The following is a 12,156-nucleotide window of genomic DNA, read 5'->3' on the forward strand; positions in this document are numbered from 1 at the left end:
CATCATCACCTCTAGCGGGAACAGATCTTCACTGACATACCCGGGCACAGACACTTAACTTTTTCTGTGTTCCTTAAGTGTACATTTAATATGCTCTTTTACCATATTCTTCTGAATGCTAATAATGTAATTACCTATTTATGAATCGTCCTTCCCATTAGACTATTTGCTTCTATGGTAGTATTCCAACATGGCCCTCAATGAACCTCAAATTCTGGCATTCTTGTCTTTGTGTAGTTCTCTCCCACAATGAGCCTTGGTTGGTGTATACCAGTGATATGCTGTAGCCAGCCTGCATGAGTTCTCAAGAATCAACTGTGTTCAATGATGCATTAGTTCAATATAACACCCCGTGCTAATGATGTACTATACCTTGGCTAATTGAATTTAAGTTAAAAACATAAATTAAATAAATAAATAAATAAATAAATAAATAAATAATTTTAAAAAAGAAAGAAAAAAAAAAGAATCAACGGTGCTCCTCTCTTCCAAATTCTGTGTTCATCAATGTTACCTTAGCTTGAAATCAGCCAAGGTGGAACTATTTACACTAGGAAAATTAGCAAATGTTACAAATTAATGGAAGTTTTCTGTTTTTTGGGAGAGTGAATTTCGCAATATCTCTCCTTCTGATTCACAGTAACAAACAATGCAGGGGAAAAGATTTTGTGTCGATGCTGGACTTAGCTTCAAAGAGGACTGGCAGCTTCCACGTTCTCCCCTTGAATACTGATTTTTGCCACCATGTATTAAGATCAGTTACCTGATAGATGGACACTGAACAGGTCCATGTGAAGAGGAAGAAGTCTTGAGATTATATGTAAAAGGAGAAAAGCCCATTCATCCCAGCATCCCAAATAAGCCTCCAGATAACTCCAGTCACAGTCACCACCATTTCACTATAACCACGTAAGAGAAATCAACAAACATCAGAAGAACCACCAAGTCACCTACAGAATTACAAAAAATAATAGTTGCTATTTTTTTAAAGATTTTTTATTTATTTATTTGACAGAGAGAGAGACAGCCAGCGAGAGACGGAACAGAAGCAGGGGGGTGTGAGATGAAGAAGCAGGCTCCCAGCGGAGTCCGATGTGGGGCTCGATGTGGGGCTCGATGTGGGGTTCGATGTGGGGCTCGATCCCAGGACTCTGGGATTACACCCTGAGCTGAAGGCAGACGCTTAACGACTGAGCCACCCAGGTGCCCCATTAGTTGCTATTGTTTTAAGCCATCAAGTTTGGGAATTGGTGATAAGAACCATTATTAAATTAACTTAAAAAGCTTCCCATGTCAAGAGCCGTATTTCATTTGCCTGTGTATCCACAATATCTGAACAGCTACCCAATGAGTACATGCTGGATAGAGAGCAGATATTGTCTTTTTTTTTTTTTCAGTACTTCCGTAAGGTAGTACCTACCCATCTATTTCACTATGATGAAGAAATATACCCCTTCATAATAATATGACACTGTATGACAATAATTAAAGAAAGAAAACTAGTTCCTAACAAAGACAGATCCTTACTGGACAAACACTATAACCTCTTTCAATATTGAAATGACCTACTAAAATTGACTAACATGTCTACCTTCTCCCTGGGTAAGTATCAAAGGTCTCTGCTCTTCTACTTGCCTTTCTTAAGGGTTTTCCTCCCATGATGACATCAAGGCAAGATTCCTGGAAGGAGGAAATACCTGAGATATTTGATGTATGTAAAAAGAAAGACTGTGATTTTGGTCTCAGGTGTGGTAGTAATCTAGTTTCTACTTCTGACTATGCAGTGCGTGGCAAATGACAAAATCTTATTTTGAACTCTGAACTTGTATCTTTTTTCCACAATAAAATGTTTCTCTTTTATCTGTTTACTATTTGGTTTTTTCCTATACTTTCTCCTCCTTTCCTTTGTTCTAGTCTGTTTTTCATCCCTACGTAATGTTTCCTCTTTTATATACTGCTATGCTCCCTAGCCCTGTAAATTACCTACTAAAAATTAATCATTTTGCAAAATGCATTATACATATCCCATTAATCCTTTTATCAAACCCATGACCTAGGCATTATTATTTTCAGTGTATAGGTAAGGCTCACAGAGATAAGTAACCTGTTCAAAATCTCAGCCAACGGGAGAGCCAGATGTGCAGCTGGTTCCAAATGTACTCAGATCTACACAGCTATAAAACACAAGAAGTGGGAGACTGGGGAAGAGGTTAAATACAGTTAATTCATACCTTTAAAAAAAGGAGGAAACTGAAGAAAACAAGCAGATGTACATTTTGCATGAAGATACACAGAAACTTGTTAAACACTGTACAGATAGACTTACTCAAAAACATTTTCATTTCCACTTCTACTCCAGGGGTATATAAGGAAACTATTCTCTTTTTCTTAGAACCCTTACTCTGCAGGATCAAAATGAGCAAATGGTGACCACGTAAGTGAGAAAGTAAATTAAAATGTGCTTGTAACTGCAATCTTGCGACTGACATAAAACTCTGTACCACAGCCATTCCTTAGAAGCCAGCTCACGGGATCAGACAGTCAGGCAAGCCCATTTCTAAATTCTGCATCTCGAGACCCACAGTATAGAACATACTGATGAGTTCTTTTGTACCCAACCTTAGCTGCCACTTCACTATAGTGAAAGGGAACTGCCGACAGTTTTTGTCCAACTCACTGCTGTAGACTCCACAGCTTGCAGAGACCTGGTCTAGAGTCGTAGGTGTCTGAATCATACAGGTGGTCCGGACACCTTGATGATGAGGCAGGGATCAGAACTCTTTGGTGAGCTACATAACCATCAAATGCTGCCACACAGGAAATGGGCCCAAGAAAGTTTCAGGAGGGTACAATTTTGTCTTTGTAATCCATTGTCAATGGGTAGTTAAATATTAAGGCAAAGTCAATGTATGAAATTACATAAAATTATAAAGTACTTTTGAATAATAATGTCCTAAATACTTGAATACTTATTACATGTCAGGAACTTCATATAGCTCATCTCATTCCATCATTGCAATGCATCAGAGCAGCTGGTGTTAACAGATACCCTTTTCACAGTAGATAACCAGGCTCTGAGATACTTGGCGTCTTTCCTAACTGCTAGCTGGTTAAGTGAGAGTCAGGACATGAACTTTTAGTCATTTGGTTAAATAGGCAGAATGATCTAGTGATTTAAAAAGCAGGATTCTGGATCCAGATTGCTACCTAAATATCCCAGCTCTGCCACACACTAGCTGTATGACTCGGTTAAGTCACTGTGCCTCAGTTTCCTCATCTGTAAAATGGGGATCATAATAGCTTCTACCTCATGATACTATTATTTTGTTATTGTTAGGACTGGATTAGTTAATACATAAAAATGTGTAAATAATATGTATGTATAATATACATAATATACCCAGTGCCTGACATATACACTATACAAGCATTACCAATTAATATTGATTCCAAATCCAGTTTTATTTCTACCACCACTCCCCCTTGTGGGCGTGTGTGTGTGTGTGTGTGTGTGTGTGTGTGTGTTGGGGTTCTAAAATCTGGAATGGAGGTGGAAGGTAGGACTCAGAGAGAGGAGAGGACTGGAGATGGCAGCAGAGAGCTTCTAGCAGGTATGTTTAGGCTCTGACCCAATCACTGACTAAAAGAAGCTTGGTGCAGCTCTTTGAAGGCAGGAGAGTAAGGAAGCCCTAAGTTCTACAGTCCTATTTTGAGACTAAATCAGTATAACATTTTTGCCCAAACAGGAAATGGCGATTCCAACTTGGATGGTGTGGCTTTTTCCTGAGGCTGTCCAATCCATTCACAGTTGATCAAAATGAAATCTCCAGAAGTTCTGAAAAACCTAATTACAATTCAGATCACAATGTCAGTTTTCTGACCTCCCAAGCTCAGTATCTGTGCTCTATCTTGAATGCTTTACCCACTTATATTTATAGAAAGCTTTGTCAATATTGTTGACTATTTTAGGTTATATACCTAAACGTGGAATTAAGAAAAAGGATTTAACATTTTAAGCCTATCATGCATATTGCCAAACTGCTTTCCAGAAAAGTTACCCCAAATCACACTGGTTCAGCCACTCCCACCTACCACTTATTATCATGATTCAGAAAGGAGAAATCTTTGCTAGTGTTAAAGGAGAAAATACCACCTGGTTGATTTCTTTTATTATTACCAAGGTCAATTTTTTCTATTTGGAAGACATTTATATTATTTATTTTAACTGTATTTTTTGTCTTTAGTCAGCTTTTCTGTTGGGAGATTCTACTTTAATGATTTATGCAAGATCTTTCTACAATAATATTGTTTCTTCATTAGTTTCATGGAAAATGTTTTCCCAGTAAGTTATTTGCATATTAATTTATTTACTTTTAAATTTTTAAAATTTAAATTCTACATTTAAAAAAAAATTTTTTTAAGATTTTATTTATCCATTTGAGACAGAGAGAGAAAGAGAAAGAGAAAGCACAAGCCAGGGGGAGGGGAGAGGCAGAGGGAGAGGGAAAAGCAGACTCGATAGATATCAGGACCCCGAGATCATGCATGACCTGAGCCAAAGGCAGACGCTTACCCGAGCCATCCAGGTGCTCCAACTTTTTAAATTTTTTTAATAGAGTTTGGAGTCCTTCTCATAGGAATTCAAAAATTATTTTATACCTTCCTGTATCAAATTGAGGTATTTAAGAAACATACCACTCTTATATTCTTTTGGTTAAAATATGTATTTCTTAAAAGAATACACAAAAAGGTAAGTTTTACCAGAATACAAGCTCTTCGAAAAAAGAGATCTGACATATTCACTCATCACTGTGTTCCCAGCACTTGTAACTGTTCCATTTGTTGAACAAATAAGTGCATTGCTATCTTGCAATCTGCATGAAAGCAGCAAATCAAATTCAAAGATTTCACAAAAATAAAACAATTATTGAGGACATGCAAAATCTGCAGTGACAATGCCTGGATTTCTGGCTGAAGTACATTTTATTGTTAAAACACTAGAATTTGGGGCTTTTGTTCTCTTTGTATTTTTAAGTTTTCACCACATAAATGAAACTTCTCCATGTTACCTGAGATTTGCCTTATGAAAATATTTCAAAAACAAACCTCTTCCTCTTGATCTCCACTGTCACCACTCCAGACTAAACCAGCATCATCCTAACTTGAACTCTTGCAATGACCTCTCAATTAGTTCCCCACTTCCTCTTTTGACCTTGTCCAGGACTTTTTGCTATAGAGCCTGGAACATGAGCATCTCAAACCATCAATCTGATTATGATGCTCCCTTACTTTCATTGCTTCCCACTGTTTTTAGAATAAAATTTAAAATCCAAAACTCCACATGATCTGATGTAGCCCCATTTGGGGAAGTCCAACCCCACCTCCCCTTGCTGTGCTCATCCACACCACTGCATTTCAGTTTTCCAAACAGGTTTGACTCATTCTACCTGGGCCTCCCCACTGTCTGCTGCCTCTCCCCACATGGCTCTTGCACACCCCTGCCTGGCCAGCTCCTAGTCACGTGGTCACTTTCTGAGCATCACCTTCCCCATGACCCGCCATGCTCCAGGCTACATTAGGTCTTAGACTCTTCCTGTACATGTGCTACATTGTACTTGTGCAGCATTCTTCATAGTCTGTAATTATATATTTCCTTGTGTAATTCTTTGCTTTACCTCTCTCTCCCCTACTAGGTAGAAAGCTCGTGGACAAAAGGTTTGGTCTGTTTTGCTCATCATATCTCTATTACCTACCACGGAACCTGGCACCTATTTGGCACTCAACAAATACAAAATGAGTAAATGAATGAAGGAGAACAGCTCAAGGCCATCCTCTGCCAGGAAGCCTTCCTTACTGATGCCCAGACCACAGTATGCTTCCCTTTTTGAATATCTGGTAGCATTCTCATCTATGTTGTCCCAAATGAATTCTTACGTTGTAATACATAATGTTTCTTGTTATTTTTCTAAGCCTGCTTATTTTCTCAGCCACAGTGTTCCCCCTTCCCTCCTCTAACACTGGCCTCAGAGCTGGTTCTCAAACACTCTTGGCTCACCCTTACTCAGAGACCTTGCATTTGCTGTTCTTATTCAGAACACTTCTTCCCCACATATTTGAATGATCCCTTCCCAATCACTCAGCCTCAAAGGTCATCTCCTCAGGTAGACTCTGCCTCTCCAATAACCGATCCTACTTGACTGTTCCTCCCAGCTCTCATCGCTACCTCCCGTTACAGTACGCATTACACACTTGTTTATCATCTGGCTCCCTTATCAGAACACAGGCCCAAGAGAATATGACAATTTGTCTGTTTGGTTCCTACTGTATGCCTGGCATATAGTATTTATTATATACTGGCATATAAATATTTATTAAATGTCTCAATACCAGCTCCAATGAGAGTCCAAAGCTCCCACTCAGATCAAAATGAGCATGAGTAGATTTCATCTGGCTTCAGAAGCTAACCCAATCTTCACTTCAGGGTCCCACCTCAGGGAAAGTAATAGGGATTTCCTAAAAGATTGCTTCTGATGCAAAGAGGCAACTAAAGGAGAGTAGAAAGTTGATGAAAAAGAAGGCAGAGAATAGGAGAGGAGAAATCAAGTCAACTGAATGGAGTGAAAGGGGAAAATATTGGAATTGTAAGGATCTGAAATCTTTTCAAAAGCTACATTAACAACCAGATGGTCAAAGCTTGAGCTGATATTCCTTCTGATAAATGTGGCTCTGAATGAAATGCAACCTCTCTGTTCTGGCAAATCAGCTTGACGCTCATGCATTTGATGTGATATGTCATGTAAAGATGTAATTAGAGGAAACTGAAAAAAAAAGAATAAAAAGAGAAAGAATTTAGATCATAATAAAAAAGAAGTTAGATGCCGATATGGGCAAAAACACATTTATAGAAATCTCACAATAAAAGTGAAAAATATTTCCTTTGTTAAAAATAACTGATGCTACATTATAAATGTGTTGATCCGTCCAGAGCTCTCGGAAGGAAAAGAGATTAAGATGTTTCCAGATTGAAAACCACCCCCAAATCTGTAACTTTAGATTTGTATATACATGAAAATATAAATAAGGTATGGGTGATAAGGCCTTGTTATAATACAGTAGTAAAACTGTGATAAATTAGAATGGGTGGGAGGTTTCCTGCTGTTTGATTTTTTTTTAATGATTTTTTATTATATTATGTTAGTCACCATACAGTACATCCCCGGTTTCCGATGTAAAGTTCGATGATTCATTAGTTGCGTATAACACCCAGTGCACCATGCAATATGTGTCCTCCTTACTATCCATTGATTTTTTGACTCAGAAAGCAAGCACTGGAATAGTTCTTCCTCTGTACCTGATCACCTGATATGAGATTAGAATTCTGTTCGCAGTTTAATATTCAATTCTTGGGGAGAAAACAGTCACGTCTATAAAAATATCAAGTATAGTTTCAGAATCTATGATTATCTGAAATAAGTTCGCTTCCACCACTAGCCATAACTAACTTACATATCCAAAAATTTTTAACTCTTATCAGCAGTAAGGTCTTAAAGTTCTCATTTTCTTCCTTTATATACAAAAAATCCAGGCAATGAAAATCTCAAAATAAAACTGAGAAAAATTTTCCTTTGTTAATATAAGGTGAATGTTTACATCACAAATCAAGACTTAGAAAAGAAAAAGAGGGGTGCCTGGGTAGCGCAGTTGTTAAGCGTCTGCCTTCAGCTCAGGGCCTGATCCCAGGGTCCTGGGATCGAGCCCCACATCAGGCTCCTCCACTGGGAGCCTGCTTCTTCCTCTCCCACTCCCCCTGTTTGTGTTCCCTCTCTCGCTGGCTGTCTCTCTGTCAAATTAAAAAAAAAAAAAAAATCTTCAAAAAAAAAAAAAAAGAAAAGAAAAAGAAATATGTATAAAGCCAAACTCATAACTGAAGAAAACGCAAATCATGGGGTAGAAAAGTAAAGAAAACAATATATTATGTATCACTGACATCTATGAATTTCTGTTTTCATTCATCTTTCTCTCTGAATAGCCTAGCCACCCATTAGTAAGAAACGATAGTTTACATGAATTATTTTAACTACATTCCCAACAAATATTCAATGTAAACTAGAAAACTTTTTTTATGGAACAACTCAAAGCACATCATTTTACCTCTGGTCTAATTTGAGAAGCCCATGCAATTAAGATTTATAGTCTTTTTCATCACTTTCTGGAGCTCCAAAAGTTTTATTAGACATCTCTCTCTTACTGCTTCTCCCTTGCTAAAATGAAACTTACTAGGCCAAAGAAAGAGAAAAGAATTCAGGAGATCAAACGGTAAATTTTTTTCTTCACTGACATTCTAAAAGGAACTATGAAATTTTGCTTGTGAATGGCATTCATGATCCCCACCATGATTTTAAAAAGTAGAAAGCAGAATAGTGAAAAAAAATATACCAGTGTTAAAGCCTACCAAGTGCATTGTTGATTATGTTATCATTTTTTAATTAGATTCTGTTAGGCAGAATTCAGCATTTCCACCCTGGAGGCTGATGTCACTGTGAATTCTTGAAAGAGAAAGCAGGACTAGAATATTTAAGATATTTATAACTCTATCATGATGTTGCCTACGTTTGGGTGAGAAAAAAATGACTTTATGATCGTCTGGTTAGTTATTTTATAATCAATATTTGAAGATGTTGTTATACACTGTATTAGTTCACTTGGGCTGCTATCAGAGCCCTGGAAGGCTTAAACAACAGAAATTTATTTCTCCAGTTCTGAAGGCTGGGGAGTCCAAGATCAAGGTGCTAGCAAAGCTGGCTTCATTCTGAATCCTTTTCTCTTAGTTTGTGGATGGCAGCCATCTTGCCATGTGCTCACATGACCTCTTCTTTGTGCATGCACAGAGAGAGAGAAAGAGAAAGAGAGACAGAGAAAGAGAGAGAGAGAGAGATCGATCCCTGGTATTTCTTTTTATAAGAGCACTAAAACCATCAGACCAGGGTTCTATCCTCATGACCTCATCCAGTCATAATTAGCTCCCAAAGACCTCATCTCCAAATACCATCACACTGGGGGTAAGAGCTTCAACTTATGAAGGGGGGGCATAAATATTCAATTTATAACATGCACCATGAGGCACATACGTCGTTTTGTTCTTCCAGTCACTAAATAATACATATTCTAAGGATAAAAAAATCCAAGGTTGAAATAATTTAGATTACAAAAAATATGTGTATATATAAATGTCTAATCCAGTCTCACCATACAATTTAACAAACATCAATTAAGTGATGAATATATTCATTTTACAGGTGTCACACTTGAGAACCACAGAACTGAAGTCTTGCTCCAGGTCACAGAGCTGATTGGTGATAAGGTCAGTCTGCTGATAACTAGTCCAGTACTCTTGCAAATAAACCCACATCATCCCTGACTGGCATGAATACATTTCTACATGTCAGTCAATAGAACATTTCATAACCCTGGATCATATTACAGTTTGAGGCGTAAGCCCTAGGCTCTACACTCCTGACCTCTGGAGTCTGATGGCTCACCCTGAGCAGAGAAAGAAGTCAAGAACCTGATCCCTATCCCAAGACACTACAGAGGACTGCACTGGCAGACACCCCCAGTGCAACTGAAGAGGGCTTTGAGCAAGTTCCTTAAAACTTTCTGCAGACACATAGCTGCAGAAGCAAGTTTACCCTGAGCAGCATAGGAAACATGGAGTTGTCCAAGTTGCAAAGAACCCAGAAGCCATTCTAAATAGAGACAGACTCAATGGGGGCTAACTGGCCCTGGGAGGAGTTCCTGAGAGCTACTGATGCAAGGGGCTGATGTGACCAAAGACTCCCAAGTATTGCCACAGAAGGCACTGGCAAGGCCAGAAATGAGGGAGACCCACCGCAGCAGATGCCTGGTCAGACTAGCCACCAGAGGACACTGTTCTCAATTCTTTCCTTTCAGAACACGACCCTCAATTGCACTTAGTTAATTATGGAATTACATGGTCAAAATCTGCCTTCCCAGATAGATTATAACCCCACAAGGTCAGGAACAATCTATATATTCTCTTCATATTTTCCCCCAACACCTAGATTAGCATCTAGTCTATAGTAACTGCTCAATAAATAGTTATTCAATTGAGGAAAAGGAGCATCAACTAGCTTTGCTAATGTCTTTGGGATAAAGAATGGTAAGACACTTGGGACGCCTGGGTGGCTCAGTCCGAAGTGTCTGCCTTCAGCTCAGGTCATGATCCCAGTTCTTAGGCTCGAGTCCCACATCAGGCTCCTTGCTCAGCAGGAAGCCTGCTTCTCCCACTGCCTGCTGCTCCCCCAGCTTGTGTTCACTTGCGTGTGCGCACGCGCACACACTCTCTCTCTCTGACAAGTAAATAAATAACATCTTGGGGAAAAAAAAATAATAAGACATGTAAGCTAAAAAGTGGAAACAGAAACTTTTAGCCTTCCATTACATTCTTCCTGGAGCAATTTGTCTCAAAATATGATGAAGCTGGAAGTCCTGAAATGAGTGACAGCTTGAGTAATTACAACAATAACAACAATAATTTACATATGTATATCACTTTATTCTTCCCAAATAATAACATATTATTATTTAGTTTTCATGATATAACTATTCCCATTTTAAGATGAAGAGGCTGAACTTCAGGGACAGTATAATTTGTCCAGCATCACAAAGCTAATGAAGTACTGGATCCAAATCCAGATCAAACAATTCCACATCTGGTATTCTTTCCACTTCAACTACATTAAAATAACAAAAATATTAGTAAATGTGGATTCTGAAATAAATGAGGGAAATAACCATTTTAAAATTAGCAAACTTCTGTCTTCCAGACTAGAAATTTTAATTCATTTTTGTGTCAGACAGTCCCTTTGTTCTGGGAAAAGCAAGAGAAAAAAATATTTGAGAGAGGCTCTACTGTTATGCAGATAGGAAGCACACATCCACCCACCTTGCTTGGGGAAGACCCAAATGCAGTGACATATCCCTAATGTCAACACTACCTTTATTCACTCCATATTTACTGAGTACCTCTGTGTGCTGGTCACCATTCAAAATGAGACAGTGTACCATATAATGTCACCTGGGAGTGTCTTTTAACAACTCCTTATTCCTGCAAATTATGTTTCAGAGCGAGAAATGTTTCCTTCTCAGTAAGCATGCCGTCGGTCCTATTAAACCTATGTCCTATTTGGGCCTCCCTGCACAATGTGATGTGTTGATGTTTGAGTTCTTTGTAGGAGCCCATATTGGGAGAAAGAAACCTACAAGAGGAAGTGTGAGCTTGAACCTCCTTTCTGTCCTGCTCAAGGAAAGACCATGAAAAGGACACTGGTGGGGTTTAGGACCCTGTGACCCAGGGTAGTGTGCAGAGACCTACTGACACTTTAAGAAAAGCCCATAAGCTGGGAAGCACAAATGTGTGGGTCAGGTGTTCTGATGATTTGGGGGAGCTGAAGGTTAAACCTACACCAAACAGGGGTAGGTTTTTCCTTTAAGGAAATGGATACTCCCAGTTGGATACTCACTATGGAGAGACATTAATTCCAGTACACAGAGTATCATGGTGACTTTACACAGAATGTGGGAAACTCTGCTTCCTGTCTCTGGGGCCTAGGGGAATTTTGCAGGGTTTCCATTGCTTGGGACCTTCCTATAGGTGGGGTGATGGGGAGGAACTGGTCTCTGTTAGGTGGTGGCCAACTGGAAGCTAAGCAATTTTGAGGGCTCTAAGAAAAGCCACAGTTAGAAAAGCGGTTATTTAAATTTTACTACTTATGTGTTTGGTCTCAGTTGTGTTACAGGGAATTATGGAAGGGCCTGCCCCACAGTTCATACAGGTTGGCAAATGGGAGAACAGGGGTCAAGGGGAGAGTGTGAAGATGATCCCCAAGAGATGACAGGGTGACCAGAGCTGCCCAGCCCTACGTGTTGGTGATTGGAGAAGGAAGGACCAGGGACCTAGAGGAAGTAGGTCGGGAGCAAGATTCCTCATAGAGAGTTCTCAGTGTAGTGGGAGAACAGTTTAGGCAGGTGGCGCTAATCTCCAGCATTTGGTTCAAAAAGAGGGTAGTTGTTCACACTTTAATAATTTAAGCAGTTAAAAAAAAATTGTTTAATTAAAAAGATGTCTCTACTTTG

This window comes from Ursus maritimus, unplaced genomic scaffold (assembly GCF_017311325.1).
Source record: "Ursus maritimus isolate PB19 unplaced genomic scaffold, ASM1731132v1 scaffold_21, whole genome shotgun sequence".
Classification (NCBI taxonomy): Eukaryota; Metazoa; Chordata; class Mammalia; order Carnivora; family Ursidae; genus Ursus; species Ursus maritimus.